This window comes from Pan paniscus, chromosome 19, assembly GCF_029289425.2.
Source record: "Pan paniscus chromosome 19, NHGRI_mPanPan1-v2.0_pri, whole genome shotgun sequence".
NCBI lineage: Eukaryota > Metazoa > Chordata > Mammalia > Primates > Hominidae > Pan > Pan paniscus.
The window spans coordinates 94,697,577-94,717,312 of NC_073268.2; positions in this window are offsets into that span (position 1 = coordinate 94,697,577).

The following is a 19,736-nucleotide window of genomic DNA, read 5'->3' on the forward strand; positions in this document are numbered from 1 at the left end:
ATGACTTAACTTGGGAAATTAGGTTAATCATGATATTGACAGACGAGGAGAAATTATTTTCAGGGAGATAGTGGAATTCCTTCTGGTCGTCAAGTCTTAAATGACAGAAGAATTTCTTAAATTCTCTTTACACACGTTGTGAAAAAACAACTATTGGTTGACGGAGAAGAAAGAGAGCTCTGGGAGGGACCCACCATCAGCAGGACTTTTTTTTTTTTTCCTTTTCAGATCTGGCTTTGCAAAAAGTCACCAAAGATAAAATGCACTAGTTCTTCAATCAAGTTTTCCTATATTTTACTACATGTTTATCTTCTTTTCTTGTTCCAGACAGGCAAGAACAGCTTCACAGACTGCAAAGACATAAGATTTCTTTCAAGAGACATTTATGCAGGTGATAAACGTAATTAAGCTGGTCATATATTTAGTTTGAGATTTTACCTCTCAGTTTGAGGTAGCAAGGGGCCCCCCTGGACTCACATGCCTTAGACCCCGTCTTCATTCTTGAGGTTTCTCCTGGAGGAAATGGGTTCCAGGAGGGGAGCTCCAGCGAGGGCGCCCCAGAGTCCAAGGCAGTTCAGACGCGCAGGCCCCGCCTTGGGGTCCTCCTCAATGCATTGCAGCCAGTGACGGGAAAGAGGACTCTGCCCTGAGCCCTTCTGTGCAGGGAGGAGCCTCTCTGGGCTGCTGGGCTGCTGGAAACGGGAGGTCTTGCAGTAGAGTTTCCCCCTGAGCATGGGGAGGAGTCCTGGTATTTGGGGGGAAAACAGGACTTCCAAATTAGAGCTCCCTAAATATTTCCCCACAAAGGATCCTTTGGGAAATCACCTGACACTTCGGAGGAGCTTGTCCCTCTGATGCCACTTCTCTATTTACCGGAGACAAACATTCCTGCTTTCAAGGCTATTGACAGTGGCCACGTCGGATCTGTCCCGGAGTTCTGCTTCCAAGGCTGATGGTGTGTGTTAAGGTCGTGGGGTGGATGTAGCAGTCAACCGTGCATTCATTCAACAAACACCCAGCCTGCTGTGTGCCAGGCACTGGGAGTGCCCTGGAGGCAAGAAGCACCTCTCACTAATTTAATCTTGTTCCTCCAAGGAAAAACTGGAAGCACAGTGGGCTCGAGCCCATGCTCCCTCACTATGCTTTTTAAATAGGACAAAATATGTTTAATGCTTATCAGAAAGAATAAATGTCTTAGGATAGCTAAGAACATTTAGAAATTGAGGAATAGCAAGGGAGGTTTGATTCACCAGCTATTAATAGCTCCTTTAGAAGCTACTGAAATGAAAAGAGTATTCTTGGCACAGGAAAAGAAGTAATTTCAAAAATGTATGGGAATTTAATACATGATAAAAGTGGTATCTCAACTGAATGAAAAAAAGGAAGATTTAGTTAATGAATTGTGTTGGCATTATCAATTACCTTCCTGGAGCAAAATAAACTTAAATCCCTTCCATCTAAAAATAAACTTTAGATAAATTAGAAATCTAAAGGTTAAAAAAAAGTAAAAATTAGAGGAAAATTCAGGGAACTATTAATATTGGAATAAAGACAATCTCCTTAAATAAGACACAAAACTAGGCCAGGCATGGTGGCTCATGTCTGTAATCCAAGCACTTTGGGAGGCTGAGGCAGACAGATCACCTGAGGTCAGGAGTTCAACACCAGCCTGGCCAACATGGCAAAACTCCATCTCTACTAAAAATACAAAAATTAACTGGACTTGGTGGCAGGCGTCTGTAATCCCAGCTACTTGGGAGGCTGAGGCAGGAGAATCTCTTAAACTCGGGAGGTGGAGGTTGCAGGGGGCCGAGATCACGCCATTGTACTCCAGCCTGGGTGACAGAGGGAGACTTCATCTCAAAATCAAACAACAAAGAACACACAAAAACTACACAGGAAAAATGAACATATTTGATCCTATGAAATTAAAACTTTGGAAAACATAACAAATGTAATCAAAAGACAAATATTATACTTAGAAAAATATCTGTAGTACACATGTAAGCATAGGTTTCATATTACTTAAGCACCTAAACATCGATTTTTTAAAAAAGGACAAACCAATAGAAAAATAGTCAAAGGGCATGAATTGGCAATTCACAGAAAAAAAAATTTAAGTCAACATAAAAGAATATGCACCATCTCCAGGAGTCAGGGAGATACACATCCAAACTGCATGAGATATCATTTTCACTTTGTGGACAGAAAATATTTTACAAATATTTTCCCCCACACTGTGGTTTATGTCTGAGTCATTAATTTTTTTCTTTTATGAAATTTTTGTCTGTTCTCTAAGAAATATTTGCTTACTCCAAAGGTTATATTCTTCTATGTTTTCTCTTAGAAGTTTCATAGTTTAAGGTTTGGAGCTAGGTCTATAATCCATCTCAAAATAATTTTTCTGCACATAATGTAGTAGTAGTTGAGGTTCAATTATTTTCATTTGTTGGCCGGGTGCGGTGGCTCACACCTGGAATCCTAACACTGTAGGAGGCTGAGGCAGGCAGATGACTTGAGCCCAGGAGTTCAAGACTAGCACTGTAGGAGGCTGAGGCAGGCAGATGACTTGAGCCCAGGAGTTCAAGACCATCCTGGGCAACATGGCAAAACTCTGTCTCTACAAAATATAAGAAAATTAGCTGGGCGTGATGATGTGTGCCTGTGGTCCCAGCTACTCAGGAGGCTGAGGTGGGAAGATTGATAAACCTGAACTCATGGAGGTCAAGGCTGCAGTGAGCCATGATTGCGCCACTATACTCCAGCCTGGGTGACAGAGTGAGACCCTGTCTCAAAATAAATAAATAAACAAACAAATTAAATATTCCCATGTGTTTATTCCATTTTTCCAGTACTAGTTGTTGAAAAGTCTTTCCTTTCCCCATTGTATTGCCTTGGTGACTTTGTTAAACAACTGGTCATATATTCATATAATCTGCATGAAAGTTCTTGTCTGCCAATCTTTACATTGGGTCATCTTGGGCTCTGTTTTTACTTGCTATTTTTTCTTGATTATGAGTTGCATTTTTGTGTTTCTGCACATCTAGTTATTTTGTATTATATATTGGAAAGTATGGATAATATAGTGTAGCCAATCTGAATTAGATTGTCCTCCTTTACAGAGTTGTGAGATGTGTCTGGCAGGTAGTTTGATGACTGGAAGGCTCTTTGGTCCCATCTGGTTTGCTTTATTCTTGGCTAGGGCAGGGCTATTTTGGTCTTGAACATAGTCCTAGGAAATAGTTCCTCTAAGACTGGACCTTTCTGGGGTCACACCTGAATGCAAGGTCTCTTCATCCTGGCTGGGCTGAAGCACCTCTTCTTCCCCAGTACATCAAGACCTCCAGTATCACGTTTGGCCCTCAGCCCTGGAACAGGCAATCTCTGCTGGGCCTCATGGAGTCTTGCCCTACCCCATACAGCTCAGTTCTTGAACAAAGACCTGTGATGAGTGTTGCTGTGGACTTCTAGAGCTACCCGTTTTTCTCTGGGATTCTCATTTGTAAACTTCAGCCACTTTGACAGCCCAGCACTCTGGCCTCTTCCATCTTAGCTCAGCGATCGCACCACTCTGCTCGGTCTCTTCCTCCTCAACTGTGACACAAAAGCGGCTGCAAGTCAGAGGCAGTCACGGGAGCTTCAGCTCATGTGATTCTCTGCTCTCAAAAATCACAGTCCCGTGCTGTCTGTTGTCCAATACCTGAAAACATTTACCTCTTATATTTGTCCAGTTTGTTTGTCTGTTTGAGACAGTCTCGCTCTGTCACCCAGGCTGGAGTACAGTGGCGCGATCTCAATCACTGCAACCTCCGCCTCCCAGATTCAAGCGATTCTCATGCCTCAGCCTCCCGAGTAGCTGGGATTACAGGCATGCACCACCATGTCCAGCTAATTTTTGTATTTTTTAGTAGAGGCAGGGTTTCACCATGGTGACGAGGCTGGTCTTGAACTCCTGAGCTCAAGTGATCCCCCACCTCGGCCTCCCAAATTGCTGGGATTACAGGCGTGAGCCACGGTGTCTGGACTATTTGTCCAGTTTAATTTGGCAGAAAGTCAAGCTCATTGACTCACTGTCTTGAGGCTGGAAGTAGAAGAGCTCAGGCTTCTATGCAGCTTTCAGCACAAGCTGCCTTGGAGTTAAGCTGGGTTAGGAAAACCTGTTGCCACTGGATTGACTCCATCAACAGCTAGCCTTCGGATACACGCCTTTCAGTCACACTATGGCTACCACCCAGCCTGTCATCCTGCATTAGGGGGACATTCAGACAAGGCAGGACCCCACACATTAGGGATGTCCCTAGCTCACTTGGACTCCACCTGCACATATTATTCCACGCTCTTCCAAAACCACCGTCTCTCCATCCTCGATCAAGAAAGGATTTGCAGGTGAATTAGACTGTTGTATTCATACAGATTTCAGGATAATTAACCTTAAGGATAATTTTATTTGTGCAGTGAATGATCATGTGAAGGGGACCATAAACACTTGATTTAAAAAACACACATATACCGGCAACCGAAATAGACTAAAACATCTAGGCTGATTTGAAATTGGCCCTGAAGACACTACTTTTATAAGTCTTGTTTCCTCTAGCTCCATGTGTGTGCCCTGAGGCTGGGGGCACATGCCATCCCTCCCTGTATACCCAGCATCCCGCACACTACCCTGAAACCTCATGGGTGCATGAGTATTTGTTGAATTGGACCAAATGGATTCACTTGTCTCTTCTGTTACATTTGAGTCCTCCTCAAGGCTAGCTACAAATTTACGTGAACTTTACTGTGTTTCATTCTCTAGTAAAGGCACAAGTCTTGGGAAGACACACACACATACACACATACTACACACACAAACGCACATACATACACATACACACACAGATACACACCTACACACATACACACACATACACACACACGGTTGTTCTTCACCCCATTCTGAGAGCACTTCCTCACTCAATCTTGGAGTCATGTGTTCATTGGCAAAGTTGACAGAGATAACTTCTTAGACATTTGCAATATTTTGACAGGACAATTATGCAATGTCCTCATCTTCATGAACCTGAACCAACTTTCAAGCATCCAAGACTTACTTAGTCAGCATTCCCACCAAAGTAGCCAATAGCAGGAGCCTAAAACAATGAACTCTTTATGACCAAAATGCTGTGTCAGATGCAACTTCTGTAACTAAATTAACTAATGAGGGTCTCCTGGGGGGAAATGGGATAACCCTGCGTTCTTGTTTTACCCCTCCCTGTCTTTCAACAGCTCTTTAGAGGTTTATATCTGTTTAAGACTCTTTATCAGATTGTCATTTGAACCGCAGGGAAAGTGACTTCTTTCTGCATTTCCATAATTAATCCATTTATTCAGAGAAAGTTCTTCACCAGCAGATATGATTGTATCAATGGGGTTTCCCCTAAACTCCCACTTGAATTATATATATATATTTTTTAAGATGGAGTCTCACTCTGTCACCCAGGCTGGAGTGCAGTGGCCTGATCTCAGCTCACTCCAGCCTCCACCTCCCAGGTTCAAGCAATTCTCCTGCCTCAGCCTCCCAAGTAGCTGGGATTACAGGCGCATGCCAGCACACCCAGCTAATTTTTGTATTTTTAGTAGAGACAGGGTTTCACCATGTTGGCCAGGCTCGTCTCAAACTCCTGACCTCAGGTGATCCACCTGCCTCAGCCTCCCAAAGAGCTGGGATTACAGGCGTGAGCCGCCACGCCCAGGAAATCTGTGTAGGAAGAGATAAGATGAATTTCATATTGCCATGTTGGATGCTGTTCCAAACCCCCCCCCCTTTCCAAATACATGTGAAGAGTGTGACTTCGTCACACAACCTGCAGTCCATAGACTGGCGTGAGGGGCCTGTTGATCACTAACCTTGTGGGCAAAATGTTGTGTGCACGTGCATCCGCGTGATCTGATGAAATCCACACGGCGTGGGATGCTCCAGCCACACCAGCCTCTGCCAGGTGAATGTTCCTGTAAATTTACATCAGGGGCCTGATGTGTCAATATCAACCCCATGGAAGTCTCTGTGTTGTGAACCGTTCAAGGGTCTCAGAAGGTAGTGTCGCCTCTAACCTGCATCCTCTGGGCAGGCTTGACCTTGGCAGAAATCTCAACCACCTCAGAAAAGCCTGCCTTCTCCTCGGCTAAGTCCCTTCCATGCAGGGGAGGCAAATGGTGGGCGGGGTTGAGGGGTGGTCAGCAACAGCCCTTGAACACTCATGTCATCGGTGCTGGAGCTCCCCCATCATAAGCTACCTCTAAGAGTCATGTGCTGTATTTCCCTGGAAGTTTCCATCCCAGCCCTTCCTGGCCCTTCCCTACCACTCCCCACTCTGCCATCCACTCATGGCCCCATGTTATTCCCCCACTCCCCATGCATCCCTTTTAGGTGCACCTGCTCTCCTTAAATACCTAACACCAGGAGGGCTCTAAAAGCAGGCAGGCTGGCCGGGTGCAGTGGCTCACACCTGTAATCGCAGCACTTTGGGAGGCTGAGGCAGGAGGATCACTTGAAGCCAGGAGTTCAAGACCAGTCTGGCCAACACAGTGAAATGCCGTCTTTATTAAAAATACAAAAAAATTAGCCAGGCATGGTGGCACACACCTGTAGACCCAGCAACTCAGAATCACTTGAGCCTGGAACGCAGAGGTTATAGTGAGCCAAGATCATGCCAATTGACTCCAGCCTGGGCAACAGGTGAGACTCTATCTCAGAAAAAATAAAATAATAAAAATTAAAAATAGACTGGGCGCGGTGGCTCACGCCTGTAATCCCAGCACTTTGGGAGGCTGAGACAGGCGGATCACGACCTCATGATCAGGAGATCGAGACCATCCTAACATGGTGAAACCCCATCTTTACTAAAAATACAAATACAAATACAAAATACAAAAAAATTAGCCAGGTGTGGTGGCGGGTGCCTGTAGTCCCAGCTACTCGGGAGGCTGAGGCAGGAGAATGGCATGAACCCAGGAGGCGGAGCTTGCAGTGAGCTGAGATCACACCACTGCACTCCAGCCTGGACGACAAAGCGAGACTCCCTCTCAAAAAAAAAAAAAAAAAAAAAAATTGAAGCAGGAGGACTGACTGTGCAACCTGACCTGGTTTCGGCCTGACCCTCACGTCCCCCTGTCCCCATCATCTGTCCCGTGTTCCATTCTCCCAAATGTGAAAACCTGCAGCCACCAAGTCCCTATTTCCTCCAAGTGTGACGTCTTGTGGACTGAGACGTTGCCCCCAGACTCCTAGCCCAGCATACCCTGTTCCAGCGAGTGCCACGCATAGGCTGTTCCCCAGCACCTGGTGCTATTGCCACTTCCTGTCACCACTAACCAGACAGATTTTACACACATATTTGAGCCTCTTGCATTCTGGTGCAGATTTTCCTTCTGACTGGCATTTGCCAATAAGATGATTATTTTAATATTTTAAAATTAGAGATGGCGGGGGGGTCTCACTATGTTGCCCAGGCTGGTCTTGAATTCCTGGCCTGAAGCAATCCTCCTGCCTCTGCCTCCTAAAGTGCTGGGAATAACAGGCATTAGCCACCATGCCTGGCCAAGATGATTTTATAATCCGTAATTCAGGAAAGACTATTCTGTCCTAGATTATTATTATTTTTTGAGACGGAGTTTCACTTTTGTTGCCCAGGATGGAGTGCAATGGTGTGATCTCGGCTCACTGCAACCTCTGCCTCCGGCATTCAAGCAATTCTCCTTGCCTCAGCCTCCTGAGTAGCTGGGATTACAGGTGCCTGCCACCATGCCCGGATAATTTTTTGTATTTTTAGTAGAGAAAGGGTTTCACCATGTTGGCCAGGCTGGTCTCGAACTCCTAATTTCAGGTGATCCACCCCCCTCGGCCTCCCAAAGTGCTGGGATTACAGGCGTGAGTCACCATGCCCAGCCGATTCTTAAATTTAGGTTCTTAGTTAGAAAAAAGTGCGCTGAAAACAGGAGTCAAGTCTTGGGGGGATGGGGGAGTTTGTGAGTGGGTGTGTGTGCATGTACTGGGGCAGAGGGGAGCTTGTAGAAGAAGAAGAATGAGAGAGACCAAGTTCTCCATAATGGGCCTGACTCTGACGCATGTTAGCTGGAGTCCTTGCTTTCTAAATGTATCTGGATCTCCCCCTTCCTGGTCCGAATGTTTTCTGTGTTGCATTTTTTGAGCCCTCACTGTGATAACACGAATGCTGTGATCTGATCTCAAGTGGAGGAACGGGGTCCTCCTTTCCATCACCAACGTGCAAGCTCAGGTAGGGGAAGCCAAAGCTCTGCCCTAGGCACCCTGAGAATCAGGAAGGCACCAGGTGGATGTGTGCAGGGGGGACTCGGAAGGCCACAAGGGGAGACAGACTTGAAGTTTCCTAACTTGAGGGCCAACACTCACCAGTTCCTTCACCAAGGACGTCTCCAGCCAGAAGGACCAAAACCATGGAGGTGACAGACAGGTGAATATCAAAATTTAAAATTGATACCAGGGTCAGTCCTGGCCCTGGCATCCGGTATCTTCCCACACTGACCACTTTTCTCCAGCTCCCAGGGGGCTGCTTTCACAGGAAGCAGAGTTCCAGTGAGGACACCTTTGCACAGGTCTGACCCTGAGAGCCTCTTACTGTCCAGCCACTTGAGCGAGGCCTTATTCAAGCGGTAAAGGGTGAAGTTGCTGCCCTCCAGGGTGTGATGGTCAAGGTCTGTGCAGTGATAGTGAGGGCCAAAGCCAGCAACATAGTCACCCAGGGGTGAGGGCCGAGGCTAGCCCTGCCCAAAGGCTGGAGCCCAGGAGACCAGCCAGGGAGAGAACACGGTCCTGCAGGAGGGTGGGAGGTCACCCCACTTGTTCAGCACAGCTCATGGAGGGCAGGCGAGGAGGCTCGGCCCCCGCCACACTGCCCCTCCGGAGCACTTTACTTCTCTGTATTTAAGACTCTGCGTCATGCCATTGGAATAACATGAAAAACATGCTTTTGTATTTGCTCACCAACAGTAGTCTGTTCATTCCAGTAACGTCCTTCTGGCAGGCACCTGTTGTTGATTTTGGAAAGTTTAGGAAAACATGGACTTCACGAGCCTCATATGCAGTCACCGGATCCGGGTGCCCTGGAATGGCCCCAGCCCCCAAGTGCAGCTGCTCACGGGCCACAGGCTGCCACGTTCCTCCTGACGGGGATCGTGGAGACGGCACAGCAGGAGAGGAAAACTAACAGGCTGCCATGTTCTTCCTGACGGGGATCATGGAGACGGCGCAGCAGGAGAGGAAGACTCAAGAGGATTCAAGCCTGACAGTGCTTTTGGCTTCTGGGTCTAGGAGACTCAACATTCTTCCCAGTCAACATTAGTTGAATGAATGAGTGATGAAGGGGGTGGCCAGGAGTGGTCAGGAGCAACTCTACACAAAATAGAAGGCCAGGCGCAGTGGCTCACGCCTCTAATCCTAGCACTTTGGGAAGCTGAGGCGGGTGGATCACCTGAGGTCGGGAGTTCAAGACCAGCCTGGCCAACATGGAGAAACCCCGACTCTACTAAAAATACAAAATTAGCCAGGCATGGTGGCGCATGCCTGTAATCCCAGCTACTCGGGAGGCTGAGGCAGGAGAATCGCTTGAACCTGGGAGGCGGAGGTTGCAGTGAGCCGAGACCACACCACTGCACTCCAGCCTGGGCAACAAAAGTGAAACTCTGTCTGAAAAAAAAAAAAAAAAAAAAAAACCTGAAACAAAGCACTTCAGATCCCCCCCACCCCACCCTACCCCTCGCCCCAAAATCAACCATGCAATAGAAGAAAGCTGTAATTCAGCCCTTCAGACTAATTAGATATCTTAACACAGGCACTTGGAGATATATAAAAAGAAACAACTAGAATCAGAAATTCAAATCCTAAGAACAGGAATGGCAAAAGTGAAATGTGGGAGAAGGCTTTAAAATGGGTGATCGGGGAAAGGTATATGAGGCGTCTCTGTACCATTCTTGCAACCTTTATGCCAGTTTGAAAATACCTTGAAATAACAGATTTTAGAAATGCTGAGGATTTTCTTGTGAACGGCATGAGGGGCTGAGAGGAACATCGCCCTGGCTGCCGGCGAGACAGCATCCCAGCCCAGGAGCTGTTGACAGAGGGCAGCTTGGGTGGGACCACGACAGATACCTGCAGGAGGCCTGACCGGCGGCGGGGATGGGGACTGAGCCTTGGCGGTTGTATTAGTCGGTTTTCACACTGCTAGTAAAGACATACCCAAGACTGGGTAATTTATAAAGAAAAAGATGTTTAATGGACTCACAGTTCCGCATGGCTAGGGCCGGGAGGAGGGAGGCTCACAATCATGGCAGAAGGCAAAAGGCACATCTTACCTGGCAGCAGGCAAGAAAGAATGAGAATCAAGCTAACAGGGTTTCCCCTTATAAAACTATCAGATCTCGTGAGACTTATTCACTACCACGAGAACAGTATGGGGGAAACTGCCCCCACGATTCAATTGTCTCCCACTGGGTCCTCCCACAACACGAGGGAATTATGGGAGCTATAATTCAAGATGAGATTTGGGTGGGGACACAGCTAAACCATATCAGTGGTGATGTTACTGAGGGCGGCCAGACAGGCCAATGACCAGAGCACGGGACACAGCTACAGGGTTTGGCCATTCTGAGGAGGAGCAGCACAAACAAGAGAAACAGCCCAGACCCTGTCCACTGCACACTTTGGCCAGTGAGCGCGCCTCGATTTCCAGATTATGAAAACATCTGTCAGCCGGGCGCGGTGGCTCACGCCTGTAATTCCAGCACTTTGGGAAGCCAAGGCAGGCAGATCACGACGTGAGGAGATTGAGACCATCCTGGCTAACACGATGAAACCCTGTCTCTACTAAAAATACAAACCAAAAAAAAAAATTTAGCCAGGTGTGGTGGTGTGCACTTGTAGTCCCAACTACTCGGGAGGCTGAGGCAGGAGAACTGCTTGAACCCAGGAGGTGAAGGTTGCAGTGAGCCGAGATCGTGCCACTGCACTCCAGCCTGGGCAACAGAGCGAGACTTCATCTAAAAAAAAAAGAAAAAAGAAAACATCTGTCTCTGCGAAGCATCATTGTTTACTTAATCTAAAGAAATAGCATATAAGCACCTAGTACGTAGCAGTGAGCCAGTGAATCATAAGCACGATTTCTTTCTTTTTTTTTATTTTTTATTTTTTTGAGACCGAGTCTCGCTCTGTCACCCAGGCTGGAGTGCAGTGGTGTGATCTCGGCTCGCTGCAACCTCCACCTCCCGGATTCACACCATTCTCCTGCCTCAGCCTCCCGAGTAGCTGGGACTACAGGTGCCCACCACCACGCCCGGCTAATTTTTTGTATTTTTTAGTAGAGACGGGGTTTCACTGTGTTAGCCAGGACGGTCTCCATCTCCTGACCTTGTGATCTGCCCACCTCGGCCTCCCAAAGTGCTGGGATTACAGGCGTGAGCCACCGTGCCCGGCCCATAAGCACGATTTCTTACATGAAATGCCAGAGAAATGAGGGGTGCCAAGCACAGAGTGGTGGCCACATGGCCATTCGCCCGATGGATACTTAAGGATCACAGTGGTGATGAAAATGAGAGCGTGAAGGGTGAGTTCAGGGTCTGTGTGTAACAGAAGAAACACCGCACTGCCTTCGGTGTGGTGAGATTGTGCACAAAGGTGGCGCAGGGATGCCAGGACCCGCCAGGCGTGTAAGGAGAGGTGCTGCAGCTGCCTAAACCCCAGTCGGGAGGGGAGTTTAGTGAGCCGTCTGGTGGAGAGAAGTGGGTCCAGAGTTAGAAGACAGCAGTGACGCTGCCAAAAGCAGGCTCCTTCTTTCTCTCTTTCCTCTTCCAGCTTCAGATCACCTCCACCCTTTAAGAGTTAGAACCGCTTTAAGAGTTAGAACAACCATCCTGACAGCCTGTGAACACACCTGAACCACATTCTCTTCGGAGCAGGAAACAGGTTCTGATAAATGATTCACATGATTCTGCCTGGCATGAGCAGCCTGCGGTTTATTCCCATGCATCATTTATTCAGCAGACACACCCCGAGGGCCCACAACATGCCGAGCATTGTTTAGGAGCTGGGAACACAGAGACGAACTGAAGAGACAAAATCCCGTTTCCCACAGAGCTGACCATCTAGTTAGTGTCATGGTTGAAGGGACCGTATCACCCTGTCCTTCATGAATGCAGATGCAAAATATCCTTAACAAAATATTAACAAATCGAATCCAAAAATACATTTAAAAAATCATGACCAAGTGGGCTTTATCTCAGGAATGCAAAGTTGATTTACCACGAAAAAAAAAAAAAGCCACTTGATTCGCCATGCTAATGCACTAAGCAGAAAAATCATGAACATCTGCATCTGTGCAGAAAAGCCATGTGACAACACTCAGTCCTGATTAAAACTCTCAGAAAACTAGGACAATAGCAGGTGGAGCATCTCCAACCTGATAAAGTGCATCCCTGAAAAACCTACAGCTGGGGCCCGGCGCGGTGGCTCACGCCTGTAATCCCAGCACTTTGGGAGGCCAAGGTGGGCAGAGCACGAGGTCAGGAGATCGAGACCATCCTGACTAACATGGTGAAACCCTGTCTGTACTAAAAATACAAAAATTAGCCTGGCGTGGTGGCTGGCGCCTGTAGTACCAGCTACTTGGGAGGCTGAGGCAGGGGAATGGCATGAACCCTGGAGGCAGAGTTTTCAGTGAGCCGAGATCACGCCACTGCACTCCAGCCTGGGCAACAGAGCGAGACTCCGTCTCTAAAAAAACAAAAAAAACCTACAGGTGGCATCAAACTTAAAGATGAACAACTGAATGCTTTCCCCTAAGATCAAGAGCAAGACAAGGAACTCATCCTCACCATCTCTATTCAGTATTGCACTAGAAGTCCTAGCCAGTAGAATAAGGAAAGAAAAAGAAATAAAGGCATACATAAGAAAGTAAAAGGAAAGGAGGAAATAAAACTGTCTTTACTTGCAGACAATATGATCGTCTATGTAGAAAATCGCAAGAAATATGCAAAAAAGCGATTAGAACTAATAAATGAATTTAACAAGGTTGCAAGATATAAAATCAATTAAAAAATCAATCAAAAAATCAATCATATATGTATATACTAGTAACAAACAAATAGCTATTAAACTTTTAAAGTAATGGTATTTATAGGCTAGGCGCAGTGGCTTATGCCTGTAATCCCAGCACTTTGGGAGGCCGAGGCAGGCGGATCACTTGAGGTCAGGAGTTTGAGACAAGCCTGGCCAACATGATGAAACCCCGTCTCTACTAAAAATACAAAAATTAGCCAGGCATGGTGGCAGGTATCTGTAATCCCATCTGAGGCAGGAGAATCACTTGAACCCGGGAGGTGGAGGTTGCAATGAGCTGAGATTGCACCACTGCACTCTAGCCTGGGTGGCAGAGCAAGACTGTCTCAAAAAAAAAAAAAAAAAAAAGTAAAAGTATTTATAATTTATAATAGCATCGAAATGGATGAGAAACTTAGGGACAAATTTAACAAAATATGTGCAAGACCTATAAGGTAAAAACTATAAAACATTACTGAGGGAAATTAAAGAAGACCTAAATAAACGAAGAAATAAGCCCTGTTTATGCATCAGAAGCTGCAATATTGTTAGATGTCAGTTCTCCCATGATTGATCTAGAGATTTAATGTATTCCCAATCAAAATTCCATCAAGCATTTTATGGAAATTGATAAGTTGACTTTAAATTTATATGAAAATGAAAAAGACTTAAAATGGGCAAAATGATTTTGAAAAATTGGAGAACTTTTTACTATCTCTGACTGCCAAACTTGCTATAAAGCTACAACAATCAAGGCCATATGGTATTGGCATAAGTATAGACAGAGATGGATGAAACAGAGCAGAGGGTCCATACAGCCAGTATGGAGAATGGCATGGAGGTTCCTCAAAAAACTAAAAATACAGCTACCATATGATCCAGCAATCCCACTGCTGAGTCTGTACCCCAAAGAAAGGAAATCAGTAGATCAAAGAGATACCTGCCCTTACATGTTGGTTGCAGCTCTGTCCACAATAGCCAAAATTTGGAAGCAATCTAAGTGTCCATCAACAGATGAATGGATAAAGAAAATTTGCAGATTTTCTGGGTCTTTCTTCTAGATATGGTGAGAACTTTGCTCCTTCTAGCTTTCTGTATCCTAAGTGGAAGCCAGAACACATATTCTATTTATTTTTTAAAATTAGAAGGAGGCTGGGTGCGGTGGCCCACGCCCGTAATCCCAGCACTTTGGGAGGCCGAGGCAGGCGGATCACCTGAAGTCAGGAGTTCGAGACCAGCCTGGTCAACATGGCGAAACCCCATCTCTACTAAAAATACAAAAATTAGCCCGGCGTGGTGGCAGATGCCTGTAATCCCAGCTACTCGGGAGGCTGAGGCAGGAGAATCGCTTGAACCCGGGTGGCGGAGGCTGCGGTGAGCTGGTATTTCAGGAAGGTGCTCCCTCAAGTCTCCATGGTATCCCTTGGGCCCTGAACAGGGGGCTAATTTGTCTGCACCTTGAGTGAGGCCAATGGGCTCGGGCTGTGATGTGTGAATGTCTGCTGTCACCGACGGTGCCCAGCACAATGTGAGAACTTAGTGGTCTCCACCCCTTTTCCTGTGACCGAAAGGGTGCACCAGATGCTATGGAGCAGACGCACACAAGTTACCCTTGAACAAGGCAGCGTGCAGAGTTCAGAAACCAGTAGCACAAGCATGGGGCGGGGACGCTGCTCTAAGACATCATCAGCATGAATGGGCGAATACCTGACAGGTTTGAGTGGATTCGGTTCGGTGTGAGTTAATAGCATCGCATCACACAAGCACCTGAACAAAGCTGATGACATCAGGGGGCTCTCGGGTGAAGGAAGCTGGGCTCCCGGTTTTAGGGAATTCCTCCTCCAGGAGCCCTCCCGGCGTCTCTCTTTGCCACCCAGCCCCAGCTTAGGACGGAGGGCCCTAGGCGGGGTTCCTAAGGCCCCGGGTGATTCCCTGAGGCGGCCATCATCCACATACATGCACGCTTGTCCGCCTGTGGACTGTGTAAAGCCCCTCGAACCCTCCCACGGGCCATCCTTATCTCTGTACCCACGGGGCTGGTGTGCACCAGAGCAGTGTTCCGCCAGTAAATGAGAAGGCGCTTTGAAGAATGAGCAGGCGCTCACCTGGCTGGGAGAGGGGTGGGCGAGACCCACGGCTGGGAGTGAGCAGGGCTAAGGCAGCAGCATTCCAGGTCCCCTCAGTCCCATGGCTGGGGCAGGGCTGTCGGGGGAGGCTGCAGGAGATGGAATGGGGAGGCCAAAAGGGACTCCAGCCTGGGAGGTGCAGTCTCCCCCTCTAAGGAGTTTGGGGCTACCCCATTGTCAGGAAGGTGTTTTGAGGGGTTTCCAGGAGGTGGCTGGTGGGACACAATCACATTATCTGAGCCCTGAAAAGACCAGGCAACACCATGGGAAACTGGCTGGAGGGAAACCAGTGTGGAGCCTACTGTGGTCCCGGGGCGGGAGACCAGATCCTCTCTGGGGTGTTCGTGGCTGTCCGTGGTGTCCAAGGCACCAGGGACAAGGCTACGCAAGGGGCACCTCTAGCTCATGGCGGCTAGTTCTGACGCTGCAGCCGTCACACGTGTTAAATCACACAGGGCATGAACCGGGAAACATGAAATCCACCCTCAGCTTCAACTGCTCCAGTAATTATTTGTTAGCTCAGAAGTTCAAGACATTTGGAACAGGTCCAACAATGATGTCAACTTAGTTCCCATCTCTGAATCTGTGGTGGAGAAACCTGGACACTGGAAACAGGGTGGGTTTGGGGATCCGGCCGACCTGGGGCCCAATTCTGACTTCCCTGTTTCTGCGAGCCCCTGGATATGTACGTTTCTAAATGTCTCTGAACCCCGGTTTTCTTGTCTTTATCATTCGTGCATTCATTCATGACATTGTCATTTATTCAACAAATACGTATTGAGCACCTACTATCTATCAGGCACCGTTTCAAGTACAGGGAATACAGGTGTGAAATAAAGCTCCTGCCCTCACTGATTTTACATCCTGGGACAGGGAGACAGAGGAATAAGTCGTGAGGTGCCACTGGGCAGGGAAGGGGCTGGGGAGAGCTGCAGGCGGCTGTGATCGTGGTAGCAATGAGCCCTAGCAGCACTGCTTTCATCTCGGGGCTGCTATGAGGACTGAGTTAGAGAATGGGTGTTAAAAGAGGGCTGGCACCTGCCGGGGCCCAGCATCTCATCCTGCACCAGCCTGGTGGGAAGGCTTGATTCCCTTCAAGTATCAACAGCCATAGAAGCTAAATCTCGACCAGACCTCGCAAGATTTAAAAGGAGAAAAGAAAAAAGGCATCATTCTGAATAATTATTCCTCAAAGCCGTCCCTGCGGTGTGCTGATAACCTATCGGGTCACATGTGGCAGTTTACTTTAAAGGCAAAGGGGTTTCCAAATGAACCTGCCCGGGCGGAGAAGCTCTTGTGGTTCCTGGCGGCATCCTGTCCCTCAGTAGAGAATCTTATCACGACTTCCTCAGGCTGTTGACATTCTGATTAGCGTGCAGTCCACAGACATCAAAAAGGACAAGGATGGATTCTGAAACCAGGAAGTTTTACTGACTGTCTTGCTCACAGACATTTTAGCCTGTATGTTGTCATCTGCAGTCAGTGACTGTAACCTCTGTATTGCACCGTCCAATGAAAAGGACAGCTCCAATGTGAGGAGTCCCCCTCTACACTCTCCTCTAAAAGCCTTCCAGCTTGGAGCAGGCCCCAGAACACGCCCACTTTTGTTGGCATGTCTGCCGGGGTTCATCCTCACTTCCGGTTTCCAGTAAATCAGATCACAGTATTTCTGCCTCAGCTACTCTCTGCCTATGGGGTAACCCTGCTCTGCCAGAGCAGTCAAAAAAGAAAAAACATTGGGAAAAAAAAAAAAGGAAGAATATTATTTCTGCCTCAACAGTCTTGATTTCGGTCAGCAGGAGGCTGCGGTGGGATAGCTGGGAGCACATTTGGGGTGGTGTCAAGTGTCACCATGGAGGGGAGGTTGAGCTTGATCCTCTAGATGTGACACTGGCCACTGGTCTGGGAGTGAGGGTGGAGAGACAGGCTGGTGCCTTGATTAGCGCCAGCAGCTCGCTGCTGCACTCAGGCCGGAGCTGCCAGAGACAGCCCTCAAGGACTCATTGTTGGTTGAGCAACCCAGAGAGTATGTGTGGCCCCAGGGCAGCCGGGCCCCAGGGCCAGGTTACTTAGGGGTGTATGTCTGCTGCCTGAACCCTGAAGGCCAGGTGGTGAGCCCAGGCCATGGTGCCCAGCTGTATTCGTTCCTTTTCACTCTGCTGGTAAAAACATACCTGAGGCTGGGCATTTACAAAAGAAAGAGGTTTAATTGGACTCACAGTTCCACGTGGCTGGAGAGGCCTCACCTTCATGGCAGAAGGCAAGGAGGAGCAAGTCACACCTTACGTGGATGGCGGCAGGCAGAGAGAGAGCTTGTGCAAGGAAACTCCCATTTTTTAAAACCATCAGATCTGGTGAGACCCATTCATTATCATGAGAATAGCATGGGGAAGACCCGTCCCCACACTTCAATCATTTCCCACCGGGTCCCTTCCACAACACATGGGAATTATGGGAGCTACAAGATGCGTTTGGGTGTGGACACAGAGCACAGCCAAGAGCAGGTGTCCCTGAGAACCCAAACATCCTGGGGAGGCCCCGAGCACTGGGGCTCCCTGCCCCACCCAGGGCAGGATGTGAGCAGGACCTTTTGACATGGAGGCAGAGAAACACTTCCCAAGAACCTCAGAGGGTGGGCTTGGGAGGGGCAGCCAAAGCTCCTCCCCCCGGGCCACCGCTTCATGTGTGGAGTTTGTATCCTGCAGCTTTGCCAAATCCACTTATTACCTCCCCGTTTTTTTGTGTGTGTGTGGAATCTTTAGGGTTTTACATATATATATGTGTGTGGGGTGTGTGTGTGTGTGTGTGTATATATATGTGTGTGTGTGTGTGTGTGTGTGTATGTAAAATCATGGCACGGCAAACAGAGATCATTTTACTTTTTCCTTTCCAACTTGGAGACCTTCTTTTTCTTGCCTAATTGCCCTGGCTAGAACATCCAGGACCATGTTGAGGAGAAGTGGCAAAAGCAGGCATCCTTGTCTTGATCCTGATCTTAGAGGAAAAGCTTCCGATCTCTCTCCGTTGAGTATGAGGTTGGCTGTGGGGTTTTCATAGATGGCCTTGTACTGTGACAGGTCCTCCACCAGGTTACTTAAGGGCATATGTCTGCTGCCTGAACCCTGAAGGCCACATGGTGAGTCCACGCCACGGTGCCCAGCCAAGGAGTAGGTGTCCCTGAGAACCCGCACAGCCCAGAGAGGATCTGAGAACCCGCCAAGGAAAAGTCCCATGGCACACACACACAGTAGGCAAAGAGCCAGAAAATCAGCGTAAAAGCAGCCTAGAGATGGGGGCGGCGCGGATCTCTAGAGCTGTCCTGCTGCTGTCCGGCAGTGCCCTGCGTGCGGGTCCCCATCAACTCTGCTACTCACCAGGCTGGACTTGCCCCAGTCCTTCTTTGGGGCCTGGGAAGGAGGGGACGATACTGTCTCAAGTGTGTCCCGCAGTAGGCCTTGCTTGTGTTGAGAGGGTTCCTTCTGCGCCTGCCCCGTTGGGTGTATTTCCTGGTGGAGTTTCATTTCGTCCAATGCTTTTCCTGCATCGATGGAGATGATCACCCCGTTTTCTCCTTCATTCTGTTAACGGTGTAGATCACACTGGTAGATGTTTGTGGGTTTGTGGCAGGCCAGGCTCACTAACGCAGGCCTCCATAACAACTGTTTCAGCACTGACCACGTGGTGAAGTTAAATATTAAAAGCCGGCCGGGCACGGTGGCTCACGCCTGTAATCCTAGCACTTAGAAGGCCGAGGCGGGCGGTTCACGAGGTCAAGAGATCGAGACCACCCTGGCCAACATGCTGAAACCCCGTCTGTACTAAAAATACAAAAATTAGCTGGGCATGGTGCCACGCACCTGTATTCCCAGCTACTTGGGAGGCTGAGGCAGGAGAATCACTTGAACCCGGGAGGCGGAGGTTGCAGTGAGCCAAGATCATGCCACTGCGCTCCAGCCTGGCGACAGAGTGAGACTCCATCTCAAAAAAAATTAAAACAAAAATAAAAGCTGAGAGAGCTGGCCCCCTTATACAAAGGCTGGGATGTAACAAAAGCCTGCCAAGAGTTTTGCCCAGGCCTTTCCTGGGCCTTAAAGCATGAAAAATAACAAAGGAATTCTTAACATGACCCGTTTAGGACTAAACGAGTTTTACTGAGGCCATGAACCACAAGCCCTTCCCCAGGTGGTCCATTGGGAAGCCACATGTGACCAGTCGGTGGTCACTCATCTTTCTGCAGAGCTCCCAATTTGACCAGCCAGCTCCCCACCTGCCGGCCATTGTAAGAGTCATCCTCTTCTTGACACCTCCAGAAGAGAACCTGGATTTCCAGCCCAAATCTGTCCTTGTCGGCTGCCCAGGCCCAACACTTAGGACTCATCCTGATTTCTCCTTTTCCCTCCATTTCTACCTCCAAGTTCTGCTGCCCCTCCCTCGAAGGCACATCATGAATTTTTAATTGTCCCCTACCTCTCTCACGGTTGTCCTGGTACAATCCCCATCACCCC